The 16,710-nt window shown below is 41.9% G+C and overlaps 1 protein-coding gene across 6 annotated transcripts in view; it reads left to right on the top strand.

Annotated features, from left to right (window-relative positions):
• The window catches only part of CLYBL (citramalyl-CoA lyase), a 339,893-nt gene extending 323,605 nt beyond the window's left edge, over positions 1-16,288 (top strand). For 5 of the 6 annotated variants that reach the window (XM_054574334.1, XM_054574340.1, XM_054574339.1 and 2 more), the window contains one exon: positions 1,122-1,418. The gene's annotated coding sequence lies outside the window, so the exon portion shown is untranslated. Of the gene's footprint in view, positions 1-1,121; positions 1,419-16,220 lie in introns of those variants that run through there. The other variant, XM_054574338.1, reaches the window with a different exon arrangement.
• The last annotated feature ends 422 nt before the right edge of the window (positions 16,289-16,710 follow it).

Here is a 16,710-nt window from a genome sequence, read left to right on the forward strand (position 1 = left end):
TTAGGGCTGGGGTGTGCGGGGGTGGGGGGGGCTTCACGTATCACAGGGAGGATGGGAGAGAGTGAGGGAGGGCTGGGTGAACTGATCCCACTTAACATGATGGCAGTGCCCAACCTGGGGAATTCTCTGAGCTAAGAATGATCACAAAAAGGATTTTGCAATAATCTGATTAATTAAAAACCATACCTGTGTATATTTTGCATAGCGCATCACAAGCTGCTTTGCCCATATCATCCCCCTGTTATTAATTCTCGAGACCTAAATTATGGGCAACACTATTAAAACATTATCAGAACTAATGAGAAACAATTACTTAGAAAATGAGCCTGGACAAGATTGAGTTGAGAACATCAGTGGTGATCACTGTAGATTAGTTTAATAAATCATCAGGTGCAAAGCAAGACTCACTGTATGTATGCAAAATCCTGTCATGGGAAAATGAAATGGAGACTTTTTTGCATAATTTTTTCATTAATCTCAATAGGACCCGTGTGGTGTAGATTGTTTTATTCCCCTAATACCTTGCCTGAGGGGGGGGTTACCAAATAATGTCTTCATTGTTTTACTGAGGTCTTAATGACAATCTGTGAGAACCTCATTTTAATGTATAGAGAATTATATCAACCCAATCACGTTTTATCGAAATGTCGAGGGAAACTCTGATGGAGTCAGGCACTGTCCCAGAGCACAAGTTAGGAAGTTCCCGGGCATCTGGAGCCAGTCCTTTCAGACTTCCAAGTGTTCAACCTCTGGCTCGCTTCCGTCTTCTCCTCCAGGACAGGCTGGGAAAAGGTGTCCTCAGGAACGCAAAGACTTCAGGCCTCCGATTTGAGTGTGAAAATAACTCGTTGCCTGGCATATTTTGCTGGGCAAATGGAAAAAGACATGTAGGGTTCCCCCCCCCTTTACTAAAATACGTGCAATTTTCGTTAACACTTTTGCCGAAGTTCTGAAAACTGCCTCTGAGGATGTTAAATTTCTAACGGTATCTTAAAGGGGGTGGGGGGTGAAGAACACAAGCTTTTTTTTTTTTTTTTTTTTTTTTTTTTGAACATTCTGCTTTTTTGGTTTTCATTTGTCTTGGAAAGCTAAACGTCTTGTGTTTTTACTTTTACCTCTAGTACTTGCAGGACAATCGGTGGTTCGAAACAAGTTATAAGATAATCAGCAGCGCCTCGTGCATACTCGCGCCGGCGAGCGTCCCCGAGCCGGTCTGTACGCGCAGAGCTCGGCTCGAAGACTCGGGAACCCGGTCTTCTCAGGCAGTCCGGAGGCCCTCTCCCCCGCCCCCCTCCCAGAGGTTTTCGCATGCAACTTAGGGGGAAAGTAATGAGCTGATCTCTCAACATTTAAATGTTAAAACCTCAGTCATTCTTTCTGCTCTTTATTTTAAATCGGGGTGGTCCAGGGGATCTAAGGGAACGAACAAAATGGAAATTAAATTACTTTCCAATACCTAACTTAGTACCTGAAATCTTGCGCGAAGGGACCGGGCAGCTTTTTTTGCCGCTGTGTGACGGGTGATTTTTGTTGTTGTTGAAAGTTTGTTTACGTACCAGCAATTATTTGGCTTCATGTTTCCTTCCGAATCTGTAAGAATTGCCCAGGACATGAAGAAAGGGGCCGTATAGGAAGCAACCGAAATCATTAGCTCCTTTTGCGGTCGTTGTTGGCTGCCAATCGAACGCACTTCCAGCTCAGGGAGCTGAGCCTGCAGATTTTTTTCCTCTTTTTTTAATATTACAAAATCTTTTTGGATTTGTTCGTCGCTCGCGCTCTTACTTTTCATATTTTAGTTCTCTCTCTCCCCGCTCCCGCCCCCGTGGAAAGTTCTACGGTTTGCTTCTTCCAACAGAAAGGGCCCGGCGAGCCGAAGGATGGGAGCCCTCCGGGCCGGGACCCGCCGAGTCTGCGTCCCCGGCCGGCCGCGCTCCCAAGGGCCCGAAGTCTCGGGCGCTCGGATGCGGGAAGCGGCAGGCTCGGCGGGCGTCGTCCGCGGTGGTCGCTGCGGGCGCAGCCGCCGTCGGGGCGGTGGACGGGGCAGACCGGGGACCCGGTGGCCATGACTGAGGCCCCGCTCGCCCGCCGAGGGCTGCTCGGAGCCCGCTGTAATGGTAGCAGATCAAAGGCTGCCCCGTGTCCCAGCGAAGCCCGGCACAATCCCGTGCCTTTGTGCGCTGTTGCTAGGAGCCCAAAACTAAGAGAAAGTGTCAGGAGCATGTTAATCAGACTCGTTACAGTGTAACAATAACGTCCCTCGGCTCTTCCAGGCCCCGAGCACATCCGGCGCACCCTGCGCACAGGCCCGACACCTGAGCGGGACTCTCGCACCCACCCTGAGGACCAGCCGGCCTCTGTGTCCCAACAGCCCCGAAGTCGGTGCCTGGCCCAGCCGCAAGGACGAGGACCTAGGTGCCCTGCAAGCGGCAGGCCTATCTCCCGGGTCTTAGTACCTTTAACCTATCCAGCTCAAAGCCGACTCCATCGGATCCATGGCCCGAGGGGCTTGCGGAGGATCTGGGTCCCCTTGCTTTTCAGTCACTGAGTTGAATTGCCAACGTTATTCAAACACGGTATTAGCATCAGTAGAAATGAACATTTCACTTCGGATAGCTTTTGGTTGAAAGTGTCTTCAGAAAAACTCTAAAATCAACTTTGCTGATTTTCCTTTCAAATGCACAGAGTGTACTTGAAGTGGTAATCCCAAGTTTGTTTCTTTTTAAATCACTTTGCTGATTTCTCTCAACTTTGAGAGAATCACTTCATTCGTTCATTTATTCATTCAACGAACATTTTTGTTGAACCTGACTGAGTGCCAGGCAGCTAGTCTGGAAGTGTAGGACTGATTTCAGATGCCCTTTTAAAATTAAGATGCCCTTATGTGAAGTCAAAGAGGAGCAAATAGGTAAAATACTGTCAGATGTCAAAACCACAGACCTTCCATTGGCTACAAGTAGTGATGATAAGAGGTACAAATCAACAATTTAAAACATTTAAAAAACTATACACCATATGCTTGGAGAGCATTCCACTTTTTCACCTATTGCATCTCCTTGTCTGCTCTTCTGGTACATAGGAGCTCAGCCAGCCTGCAGCCCTGAAGCTGAGTCCTGCCTGAGGTCTGAGGAGGGAAGTCAGACCTGTGTGTTTCTGAACAGCCTGTCAGCCTTGCTGAGGGAACAAGGCCTCTCTGGGTTGTGGCCCCTTCTCCCCTTGCCCTTACAAAAGGAACTGCAACGCTGTGCTCAGGCTTAGGGTAGAATTTAGCCAACTCACGATGCTTTTCTGCAGTATGAGCTCTTATTAAGGAATCAACCCATTCAGGAAGGGCAGAGTGGACCACACTTCCAGAGTATAACTGCTGAACCTGAAGTAAAAGACAAAGCTTTCTATTACCATATAGAGTAGGAAAATCCACTCCGGAGTCAACTGGCCTACCTGTTGGAGGGGGAATCCTGTAACTATGTTAGATTTCCCCATTGGTTCCTCATACTGTGTGTGCAACATGTAAACGTATAGAAAACGGGACATGATCCCAGAGATTAATAGTCTAAGCCTTGGAAGGAACTTTAGAGATAATCTCCATTACATAAATAAGAAAGTTGATATACTGAAAACTCCAGCTTATGAAAAACAAGGGAGGCTAAGCACTGACTATCACGTGATGTTAAAATGTCTAGCTAAAAGGGAGAAATTTAATGAAAAGGAACCAGATACTTTTGTCCACACAATGCCAAATAGCTGGTTTGGCTGGGTATTGTTTTGCTTTTAAATAATGAATCAAATTGCCTTAGTTATTCACACACAGTAAAAAAATGTCAAGAGAAAAATGAACATCCCATTTCAGATAGCTTTGTGGTGGAGAGTTCCTTCAGAAGACTATACACTCTGGGCAACTGGCTTAACTTTTTTTTTTAAAGGGCTCTTTTGAGTTCCATGGAAGAACATAAAAACCATCATGAACGTGTGGCTTAGGTTCCCTGGGAAAACTGTGTTAATGACCCAAAGTCCCAAATGAGGAAAGGAGCACATCTGTTTCCTCCATTGGATTTCCAGAAACTGGAATTTCTGCAGCAGTTTCCAGGGGAGCTCTGTGATGCTTCTTCCAGAGTGGTGTGAGGCAGCTCTAGCCACTGGAGCCTCACCAGCGTTTCCACACCAGTGACGCTTTGCCTCTCTCAAGGGGCACCGACTATAGTTGAAGGCCTGATGTTCCTTTACAAAGCCTTTGTCCAAGATTTAACCAACCCCTCCCTCTTCACCCTGGCAACAAACTCCTAACCATTCTTCAAGTCACAACTTGAAGGCCACTTCTGTGAGGCTCCCCAACTCCCCAGAGAAACTTACAGGTCCTCCTCTTTAATTAAAAAAAAATTATTGTTGAGAGAGAGAGATCGATTTGTTGTTCCACTTATTTATGCATTCATTGGTTTATTCACATTCATTGGTTGATTCTTGTATTGTGTGTGTCCTGACCAGGGATTGAACATTCACCCTTAGCGTATGGGAACAATACTCTAACCAACTGAGCCACCTGGCCAAGGCTGGTTCAGATTTTTGTTGTAGCACTTTTTTATGTGTGTGTCCCCAAAATAGTGTGAATGCTCTGAATATTGGGCATTGCCATGCATCTCTGGATCCCTCTTCTGCTCATCTCTCACCCCCAGCAACAGCTCAATAAAAGTGTTCATTAAAATTAGGAACCGAGTCTTTCCTCTAGCAGACACTTTGGTTTTAATCCTGGCTTTATAATTAACAGGTTTCGTTATATTCCGACAAGTCATTTATTCTCTCTAAGCATCAGTTTCTTCAACTCTAAGGATACTATTACCTAACAAAGAGTTGCTACGATAAGGCAATGGGCACAAAAATGCACCACCCCAATTGCCCTTGGAGAGCCCCATCTGCTGGCTGGGGAAGTGCATCTGCCTCAGCTGCAGACAGCTGCCTTGGCCCGCGTCTCACCCTTCCCAGGGCAGCCGCAGCTGGTGGGTTTTATGTCATGTATATTTTACCACAACTTTAAAAAAGAATCTTTTAAAAAAGAATCACTGTCAAAGAAAAATAAATGAAAACAATAAATAAATAAATAAAGTGCTTTTTAAAAAAAAATCACCTAGCAAAAAATAAAATAAAAATAAATAAGCCCTGTCCAGGTAGCTCAGTTGGTTGAAGTGTTGTTCCAATAAACCAAGGTTGAGGCTTCGATCTCCAGTCAGGGCACATATAAGAAGCAATCAATGAATGCATAAATAAGCAGAACAGCAAATCGATGTTTCTCCCTCTCTTTCCCCCTTCCTGTATCCCTCTAAAATAAATAAAAATTTTAAAATATAAATCGCACCTAGCATCATGTATGGTGCATAGCAGACATTCAATAAAGGTCAAATGATTTCCATCCAGGTGCTAGACCTGTGCTACAGTCCAGGATGGGAATCCCACTGCAGCAAAGCTGGTTGAGAAGTGAATTTCTATTAAGTGAACTCCATTTTCTCATTCACTTTTATTGGTAGGTAGAGAATATGTTCTCCCCGGAAAACATCTTAGTGGGGCAAATCCCTGGACATACTAGTTATCGAGAGCCATGTGCATTCCAGAGGAGCTTTGTGGCTCTTTTGCTGTTGTTCGGAATCTCTTAGTCCCATCCCTGGACTATGGAAATTTCTCTCAGTATGGAGCAGTTCTAACTAGAAACTTATGTTATCATTTTGTCCAACCGCCTGATTTTGTAGACAGGCACTGAAGCCCTGGAGGGTTATGCAGTACTGATTGCTGGCTGAAGGGGGATCCATTCACATAGAGAAAAATACAACGTGAATGTGCCTCCTAGAATTGTGCAAATATTTGCCCTTCTAGTGGACTTGCTCAAGGTCACTCAGCTCTCAAAACCAAGTTCACAGCTAAAATCTCAAATATAAACCACTTGGCTCCACATTCGAGAACGCCTCAGATTTACCAATTCACATTAAATCACCCACTAAAGAACTTCCAAATGAGTTTTTAGAAACAATAAGAAAAATAGCTGAAGCCTTTTCAACAACTGGCTCCCTCAGAAACAGTGGCTGACCCAGGCAGATATTTGAGCTCATCACAATTCAAACACGTATATACGTCAAACACAGCCAGGAAGTTCTTCCACTAGGCAAATACCACCCTGCGGTAGGCTTGCACGGCCCCTGGCCCCATAGGTCCTGATTCCTTCCCAGACTGAACAGTCCCTCAAGCATATTGCAGGATTGTCCACTGGAGACTGGTCTATGGCAGGAGAATGTCTTGGGTGGTCTAAGGAAAGGAGTCCCAGTAGAAGGATGAAGGAACAGGACCCAGACTCAAGGACAGAGGTTGACCTCACCAAGCTGTGTTTACTCTCTGGGCATCCTCTTAGCTCTGGCCCCATTCCTGTGCCCCCATCCTTCATGGTCTTCACCATTCTATGTTTAATTGCTCATTCTATCTCCTCCCTCTGTCTACTGTGGTCTGCTTCCACTTCCCTTTTCTTATTTCATTATTTTCTGATTCTTATTTTACCTTCCTCCCTCTCCTCACAATTCCAAAAGAGAAATTAACAAATGTAGGAAAGAAAACAAACTTCTTAAATTCTTTAGTTTTTTTTTTCCTGTAAAATATATGTTTTTTCTAATTCTATGTCCATGTTTTGGAAATAAATCTAGTGTTTTAAGCTGCTTGTTGGATGCTCCATAGTTCCTCATTTACTGTGAACTTGGCACAAGGAATTTATTAGCCCATTCTACTGCATGGAGCCTGAGTGCAGAGGATGACTCATGCTATACTTTAGGAATCAAAGTAGAAATGTCAGTGAGGCTGTAAATTACTCAGCAAATTAAATACTACTGCCAAAGCTGCTCTTCCTAATGTCCTACATTTGATCATGCTATCTTAATGCAGAGCCAACGTTCAGATTCTGTTTAAGCAATAAAAAAGATGAGGGTCTGTCAAGTCAGTATTGGTTCTTTATGTTTTAGTAGGAAGTGTTTGAATATGCAGCCAGATAGTTTCAACTTGTGGCAAATATTCCATTTTAAATTACTGAGGATGTGACCCCCTTTCCAAAAAAATCATTTTTTACAACCTTGCTTTGTAAAAAAAAAACCTTTTTTAAAAAATGATCAGTCTTTGTGTCATCTAAGGAATTTTAAATTGTGAAATGTATTTATGAGGATATTTAACGTAAAGATTTCCAAAATAAGTACCAAATGAATGGGTCACAAATTTGCATGCAGTTACCTCTGAAAACTGAAAACATTTAAAATGGTTTATTCAAATGGTGCCATTGGCCTTTTTCCTTCCTCCTCAAGAAGCATGTGTATTAGATTAGTACTCAGAAAAGAGAGCATGTTTTCATAGCCTCCAGTGCACATTATAAAAATTGTGATGATTTTAGGACTGCACATTCATTTTTTGAATATTCAAAACTTTCACTCTTTTATTTTCTTTCAACAAAACAAAGACTGAATAACTCCTTTAAGAAATTTTATACATTCCCACAGAGTCCCAATTTGTTGACCTTCAGGCCACAGAGTAAAACCTTTCTTTTAAGTCAAGCATTCCCCATTGGGAAGCATGCCAGCTTTTTCTTTTTATGAGGATTTTTAACTGCTGGACTTAATTTAATTATTGTATTTTGTACATAACTCCCAGAAGCCCTAGGGCATGAGCTTGACTTTTTAAAAAAAACTTTCAAATGAATATCTTTAGAAATGCACATTTCTGATAGTAATGTTACTTCTTTCACTTGTATTTCTAATCTGACTACCAAACATGGATCTTTCTGTTTTCAAATTTATTCACGGAGAGGTTACAACCTCAGCATCTCTTTGCCACAGATACTCTTACTGAGTAGACATGGGATATAGTCACTTGAGTCCTTAGTGTGGACACCTAGGTTTCATAACTAGAAAATAAAAACCATGTCCAGTTTTAATGACATTTTCTTAAAAAGTTGATGGTGACATACTCTTCAAGAAAATGGGTTCCTAGGTGGACAGTGCCTTGAAAACATAGCATGCTGGCCCTGTGGCTGAAGTCTGCCACCGTCTGTCCCTATAGTTCCTATGACATACACCCCCCTCAACATCAACTGTTCCTCCTGCACCCCGGCAGACGCTGAACATATACACACACATGCCCAAGGAGTTGTCATCCCAAGCTAATAGTGAAGATTCATTACCTTCATTTCTCATCTACTTTTATCCAAAAACATTTTCATTTGATTCTTTTGATTTCCTGAAATCAAAAACTTTGACCACATCTTGACTCTCAAAGGTAAAAAATATTTCTTTAGTAACTGACTTAAAACTCAGTCAGGAGCCCTGGCTGGTGTGGCTCAGTGGATTGAATGCCAGACTGCTAACCAAGGGATCGCCAGTTCAAGTCCCAGTCAGGGCACATGACTGAGCTGTGGACCAGGTCCCCAGTGGGGGCACATGAGAGGCAGCCACACATTGACGTTTCTCTCCTTCTCTCTCCCTTCCTCTCTCTCTAAAAATAAATGATTAAAATCTTTTCTTTAAAAACGCAGTTAAGAATCCTGAAATGTGAGGCAAACATAAAATTTTCAAATTCAAAAGATTTGCCCAAAATACTTCATGGGGGTTGGGTCACTAAGGAAGTAAGTTTCATTTTAGGACTTCTGAGATCTCTGAATTTAGGAATATGCGTTAGAGCAAAATCAGATTAGGTGAATCTCATTTTCTTATTTATTTTGATTTAAATGTTAAAGTAATGGAAATCACCACTTTAGAGCCAAAGAATGATGTGAGAGATCATCTAGGCCAATGGTTCTGGACCTTGGCTGCATATGAAAGTTACCTGTGTGTTAAGTCTGGGCCCTGCCAAGACTCATTAAATAAGGCTCTAGTCTGACCTGTCATTTTGCAGTTAAAAAGTTAAACAACCAAACAAAACCCTGAAAGATTAAATGTGGCTTTTACATTAGAAGTCTAAGGTATGAAACTATAACAAGATTTGGGAACTCCTGGCCATACTAAACTTTAAAAAGCAAACTTACTTAAAACAAGTAAGTTTCTGTAATTACATTTGAGCCACATGAATTGTAAAATAGTTGATTGATCCCTCCCACATGACATGCTTTCTAATTTTATACACATTCACATCCCTGACTGATCACAGAAAAGATTGGAAAAGATACAGCCTTGAAATTGTTTCACATTTAATTTTTAACATAAGATACACTTGTATAGAGGGCTGTCTTCGTATAAATTTCACCTAAAAGTTTGATCTTTTCAGTGGCAAAATCATGCATCATTACTAATATTCTGTGAATGTATTTTTCTTAAATTTATCTGTAAAATATATAGGCAAAAAAACAATATTTGTCCCAGTGTCATCTGAAGAACCTAAAACACCTGAACCATAAAGCTTTACATTGTACAGTTTTTATAAAAATGGAGGTAAAGATCAAATATATGGTGACAGAAGATTTGATTTTGGGTGGTGGACACACAAAGCAGTAGACAGGTGATGTATCAGAATTGCACACTTGAAATCTATATAACCTTTTAATCAATTCACCCCACTAAATTTAATTTTTAAATAATGGAGGCAAATGGATGTCAGTCAAATAACAACTCATCTGAGTGAGTCCTAGGGTCTCAAGAAAACAGGAGTGAGCTTGGCCATCATCTCTGACAACTTCGAGACTGCCAGAGAGGCCGTCATGATGATTAAGGGCTCCTTCTAGTAAGAAACCTCAGCTGCAGGCTCAGCAGGCCCTTGAGCCATCTTTGTAAACACTCACCCTCACCCTGCCTCCACTAAGAAGAGCAGAACAGCACCTCCCTCACCTTTTCTGCTCCCCCTAATCTGCCTCCCTCCCTCCTCTCCTAATCAGGGATGGCATGCTTGCAGGTCACCAAGGGAAAGAGAGTACTCTAGTCCTTTTGACTTGAGGACCTGGTCTTCTTAGGCCAGGACCTCCCCTGAGAGATCCAGGAAGCTTTGATCTCAATTATTTGCCTAGGTCAAAAAGACCTCTGGTTAGCCACTCCTCTAGGATCCAAATAAGGCCTGGACCTGAGATCAAAGATGAAAAAAAAATTTTTTTTTCTTACTGAGATGTAATGATTAAAGCTATAGAGTTACTATCAGACGGTAGGTTACCATATGACAGACTTACAAAGAATGCATTCACTCATTCACTCCTCCAGCAGATATTTATTAAGCTTCTATTATGTGCCTGTGATAAGTGATGTCACTGTTTTAGTGATGGGCTAAGAGGGTAACCCTGTAGGTTACCAGTAGTTCCATCAGAAGTGAAAGCAGGATGGGCAGTTGAGGGCTTTCTTTTTCTGGCTCTCTCTTCCCTCCAAATCTTTTCTAATTATCCTTTACAACAAACATGCAAGTTAACCAAGAATCTAGCTCCAAGTCTGAGACCAAACAAAGGAACAAAAAGAAAGAAATCTAAAAGTATCCTAGAGGTAGATTCTTACGCAGCCAAAAGAACATTTACAAAAAGTTTAAAATTTTTGCCCTGAATAGGTAGCTCAGTTGGTTAAAGTGTTATCCCGATACCCCATGGTTATGGGTTTGATCCCTGGTCAGGGCACATACAAGAATCAACCAATGAACCTTGGCTGGGTTGCTTAGTCAGTTGGAGCATCATGCATATACACCAAAAAGGCTGTGGGTTCAATCCCAAGTCGGAGTATGTACGAAGGCAACCGATTGATATTTCTCTCTCACATAAATGTTTCTCTTCCCCCACCCTTTCCTCTCTCTCTAAAATCAATAAACATATCTTTGGGTGAGGAAAATAAACAAACAAACAAATAAATAATTTTAAAAGAAGGATCAACCAATGAATGCATAAATGAGATAACAAATTGATGTTTCTCTCTCTCCCTATCTCTAAAATCAGTAAGTTAAAAAAAAAAAATCAATTGCAACGAGAACTGTTGAAAACAGTAAATTTTTTTATTAATCATTAAATGTATTAATCATTTTTGAAGTGCTAACCTCCAGGGAACAGTGGCAGTGTGGCCAGGTGCAATCCTCTTAAAAAATCTTTGTCAATGTTTATCAACAGGCTTATTGTCATTTTCTTGTACCTTTTAAATCTAGATCTAGGAATTTATCCTAAGGAAATTCTGTGATCCTAAATATAGAGAAAGCTTCATTCAAAACACTACTTAATTGGCAATTGCATCATTTATTTTTAAAGATTTTATTTATTTACTTTTAGAGAAAAGAGAAGGGAGGGAGAAAGAGAGGGAGAGAAGCAGCAATATGTAAGAAATACATTGAAATACATTGATCTACGTTGCTTCTCCCATGCCCCCAACCAGGGACCTGGCCCTGCAACCCAGGCATTTGCCCTGACTAGGAATCAAGCCAGAGACCTCTCAGTTGGCAGGCTGGTGCTCAATCTACTGAGCCACACTGGCCAGGGCAGCAATTGCATCATTTAAATTAGAGAGGTAGGTTTAGTAAACCATGAGAAATTTACTTGACAGAATATTAGGCAGCCATTAAAGTTGGTGTCTCTGAAGAAAATATGAAAATGCACTTAATATAAAGTTAAGTTCAAAAACAGATAGCAAGCTGCATATGTAGAGTCTGGAGCTAGACCGCCTTATTTGCCGAGTAATCTTGGGTAAGATACTAGCCTCCCTGTATCTCAGTTTTATTATCTGTGAATTGGGGTAATAATAGTACCTACCTCATAGGATTGTTAGGAGACTTAAATGAGCTACTATATATAAAGAGCAGTACCTGTCACGTAGTAGGCTCTCAACAAATGTTAGCTGCTATTATTATTACAATGTAATTACAACCATGTTAAAAAGGAATAACAACAGCAGAAGAAAATATGTCAAAAAGATGGCAATTACTGTGTTTGGATGACAAGACTATGGGTGATTTTTAGTTTTTTTTTCCTTTTACATTTTTGTAGTTCCAAATTTTTCATTAAATATATGTCAGCCCTGACCGATGTGTTTCATTTGGTTGGGCATCATCCTGCAAAGGGGAAGGTTGCCAGTTCAATTCCCAGTCAGGGCACATGCCTGAGTTGTGGGTTCAGTCCCTGGTTGGGACATGTACAGGAGGCAACTGATCGATCCATGTTTCTCTCTCACATGGATGTTTCTCTCCTTCTCTTCCTCCTTCCCTTCCTCTCTCTCTAAAAATAAATAAATAAAATGTCAAACATTTATAAGCCAGGGTGGAGCTAATTACAAATAAAAATCTGTTGAAACCCTGCTTCTGATCATTATAGGACTAATTACACCAAGAAGACCCTGAAGAGAGGGGCCTCAACAGGAAGTTTTCATATGAGCTCAAACATCCTGCTGCTGGGACAGGCACAGGCTGCCAAAGGGCTCCTCTGACATGGGCACTGTGGGCCCTTTTCTTCACTGAAGGGACAGGCTGAGCTGTGTTGGGTAGGGGAAAGCACCCAGGGTTCACAAGAAAGTGACCTGAGTACCAGTCCCACTCTGCCACCCATACCCAGAGGGTTCTTGAAAAAAGCCTTCTCCATAAGGAGGAATTTCTGATGCAATTAGCCACTCAGAGAATCAGAAAAGCATTGAGGGAATTTTTGAGATACTGCCTCAGTGGTAGAAAAAGAGATCCTGCAAAATACTCCATTCCAGCTGTCGGATCTCAAAATTCTTCTTCCAAGGCAGAGAGGCCCTTTTGCTCTGTTTACACACCTGCAGCTGGTGTGAATGGTGGTTTGGAGGAGCGCAGCTCCGTGGCCTTTTGTGGACTCATTCCTGCTTCCAAGCAGCACACTACAGGCAAGCCTTCAAAGAAATACCAGAAACCAAATGCACTGTCTGCCATCACTTAATAATGCTTGAAGTTTTTCATATAACAAAAGGGGATGGGACACCCTGATGTCGTATTGTGAGAGCCCAATAATTCTTCCATAGATTCTGTACCAAAAGGGCCTTCTCTTAACTTTAAATATTTGATTTCACTAATATGCAACCAATGTCCTTGGTAAGTAAAATAGGAATTGCAGCTCTATTTCCTCACAGAGTATGGTAAGGAGGGAATTAATAATCTAGTATTCAATATTTTTTATAAAATAGTGAAATTTAAAGAACATCAACATCATTTTTCTATACCTATTTTTGTAAGACTGGAATTCAACCACAGGGACAGGAAGTTTATCTACTTTGTTCATTTCTAGCATCAGGCTTGGTGCTTGCCCTTAATAAATTTTTGTTGAATGAGTCAGTTAATGAATTAATGAACAAATGAGATATGTTTTCCTCTGTGTTAATGTTAGATGCTGAGGATACAGAAATATGTTATTCACTCCCACTCCTAAAAGTTCACTCTAGTGGCAGAGCAAGACACACAAATAGAAAAATGACTTAAATACAAATGCAACTGATTCCTAAAATCATACCACTAATAGTCAGTATTCATGCTTCAGCTCTTCGTATGTGTCATAGTAAAACATAATCCCTTCCTTCAAAGTCCAGTCTGGCCTTGAAAACAAACATGAAGCATGGAATGCACATGGAAAGCAAAACAGAAATATGTACATGATGGAGAGGCAGCTCACTGTAATTTAACCATGTGGACATTGGCATCAAATTGCTCGAGTTCACAAAGCTGTGTGACCTTGGGCAAATTGCTTAGCTTCTCTGAGTTTCATTATCCCACTTAGAAAAATGCACGTAATACTAGGACCTATCTCATAGGGTTTTTATAGAGTAATGGGTTAATATCTTGTAATACACTCAGGATAGTATCAAACCTGTACTAAGTACCAAATATAAATATACGTGAAAGAAAGAAATCTTTCCTCTGTTCTCTGAATTTTAAACTATCATTAAGAACTCTCTGTTTGACTTTCTCTTTGTGCATGCCTGAATCTTATTCCCTGATATAATTTGTGACTAAATGTAAATCCAAAGCTGTGGATTCAGGTTAATAAGGGAAGAAAGGTTAGATTCCTATCTGTTTGTGTGACATAATAAGCAACGGGCCAGAAGAAAAAAATCTTAAAGCCACCTAAGAGGACTGAAAATTCATTCTAAGAACCACTATTTTTCTTTCTGGTTCAAGACAGATTGCTAATCATCTTCAGTATCCTTTCTAACTGAGTCTAAATTAAGACTCAGAATTACTTCTAATCAGGGCCCCAGACAGTGACTGCTAATCAGAGCTTATTGGTGTCTGTGGCCTAAACCTTACCTTCCGGACCTCAGAGTTGTTTCTCCCAGCCCCCTGCTGCCAGAGCCACTGTGTGACTACCTTTCCCCCATGACTGAAGCCCAGCTCCCAGAATGCCCTGCGAGTGCTCACTCCTGACAGAACACAGTGCAGTGACTTCTATTTTGCCCTCCCTTGAGGGTCCATGGCCACTAGCTAACCCTGGGACATCAGCTATACAAGCTACTTAACACTCTCTTAGCTTCCAATTGCTTCTCAGTAAACAGGGCCTCTCTTTCTGATTGTGGCAAATTAAATGCAATGCCATAACCAGACCCCTCTGGAGTAGGCCCTCAATGAATGCTGGATGCCATTATTCCTAAGCCCAGCTCTGTCTCCCGCCAGCCAGGCACAGTGCTTTCTATACTTTACCCCAAGCGTCCTGGTGTAACATAAAACAGGGCAGGGTCGCTCCTGTTTAAGCCACTGTTGCTCCCCATTCAACACTATCTGTCAATGAACTCAAGGTCACATGAGCTTGGACACCTGGGAAGAGGTGAAGGCCAGCAGGGGTGGGAAGCATAAGAGTTGGGGAATAAAGCAATCCCAAGGTGCATGCGGGACTTCACCACAGATCCTACTGGTAAACGATAGGAAGGGGCATTGGGAGAGATACTTTACTCCCAAAAGCTGAGAGTTGCCTTCTGACAAGGACCAGCGGTGAGACCCAGTGGGCAGGACCTTGCTGTTTGCCTTCTCCAGCTCCTCTTAATTCAAGGCTGACTTACCTCTCTTTCTGGAGCCATTCTCATTACCTCCTCCCAACTGGACCTCAGTATGAATGTCTCAAATATGCATTCTTGTTCACTCTTAAACTGAGAAGGTTTTTCCCTCAGAAGCTTAGCCTTGGCCTTCGCCCTCTGCCTCAGTCTCCCCCTCTGACTCCCTCTCTCTCTGACTGTCTCCCCCCTGTGACTCAGCCTCCTCCCTCTAATGCTATCTTGACCTGCTCTTACCAAGAATGTGTGTGATATCCCCCTTCCATCTCACAGAGGAGCATGTCCTACTCCCCCCAACCAGGAAAAGCAGTCTTTGCACCTTTTGGACCCAGCCCAGTCTCAAGTACAGCAAATTAGTCAAGAGCTGGCACCTCTCAATTATCCAAGGGATGGCCTGTGGCCCTCTTTTCCTCCCTGTACCCACCACTCTTTCCGGACCCTGCCTACTAGTCAACTCCTACAGACCCATAGCCCTTCATGTGAAGGCTCTGTCAACATTGCCATGGCAGGCTTCTCCTCCCAGAGTGTTCATATCAACTGGGAAACAAAATGAGCCCAAGCGGAGAGTTGCCATACACAGGAGCAAATCTGGGCAGAGAGAGCACACTGCAGTCGTGCTCTCGGGGAGAAAGACTCCACATTCAATTCTTGGCCAATTTAATGTCTACATTAAAAACAGATTTGTGTGGAATGTAGCCGCTTCCTTTAATTGCTCCAAATAAATATGCTGTGTAATTTTAAGCCATATATTACTAGGAAGTGCTTAGGGGCATTGTTTGCTGAGAAAGGCGTTACATAAATTGAAATTCCTTTTGCTCAAAGCGAGTCCTGAAAGTTCATGCAGTGAGAAACATTTCTCACCATGCACAACTGTGAATTGTATATAAAATTAAATTTTCTGCTTAAAATCTGCATTGTTGGACCTCCTGCTGGTTGCCACCATTTTGCTGAAATAAGATACTATTTGTGGTAATGGCAGTGAGGGAAACCTGTTATCATTGATTGTAAACTGGCTTCACTCCTACGGCTTAAAAATCTGGAGAGCTTTATTGTGCAAACATTGCGTTTTTCGTACAAATATTACAGAGCAAAGCTTACTCGTGATTCATCATCCAGGGTGCAAGAGGATTTATAATGCGACCCCCAGAGCCCTAAGTCTCCTGCACACCCAACACTGGACAGCAGTCAGGGCTCTGTGAGGTGGAGGATACCAGCAGGAGAATGAGGCAAGCATATATAATCATCTGCTGTTTTTTAATTAAAAAAAATATTTTTCTTCACCAGGGCATTATTATTTGAAAGAGAAAGGAAGATAAAGGAAAAGTTGAGACCTAGAAAGAGTTCAGATTTCAGAGCCCACCTGCACCAGCTCCTGCCCCAGGAAACCGGCAGCTTCACCTTTTAAGCATTTACACCTCCACTCCCAGCATCTCTTTCCCTGCCTACCAACTTTCAAGCTCCAATTCTGAGAAGCAGCCTTATGAAAATCAACTACAATTCTACACATTACTGATAGGGGGATCTCAGTTAATAACTACGGTTGACAAATGCAGAATCTGAAACAAAAATAAAAAAGAAAATGTATTCTTTCCTAAGAAGACTCATAGGCAAAATTAGAACCCCAAAGGCTGGTTTTTCATTTTTCATTTTCTCCAGCTTTCAGTTGACAAATGAACGCTTTCCAAAAGTCAGCATCGGCCAAGTACACATAAATATTGGTTATTGCCATCTAACCATTAGAATAGATAGTCCCTCTCTTTCATTTTGTAAATCA

This window comes from Pteronotus mesoamericanus, unplaced genomic scaffold (assembly GCF_021234165.1).
Source record: "Pteronotus mesoamericanus isolate MK-2021 breed Mesoamerican mustached bat unplaced genomic scaffold, CSHL_Meso_final contig_26, whole genome shotgun sequence".
NCBI classification, from domain to species: domain Eukaryota; kingdom Metazoa; phylum Chordata; class Mammalia; order Chiroptera; family Mormoopidae; genus Pteronotus; species Pteronotus mesoamericanus.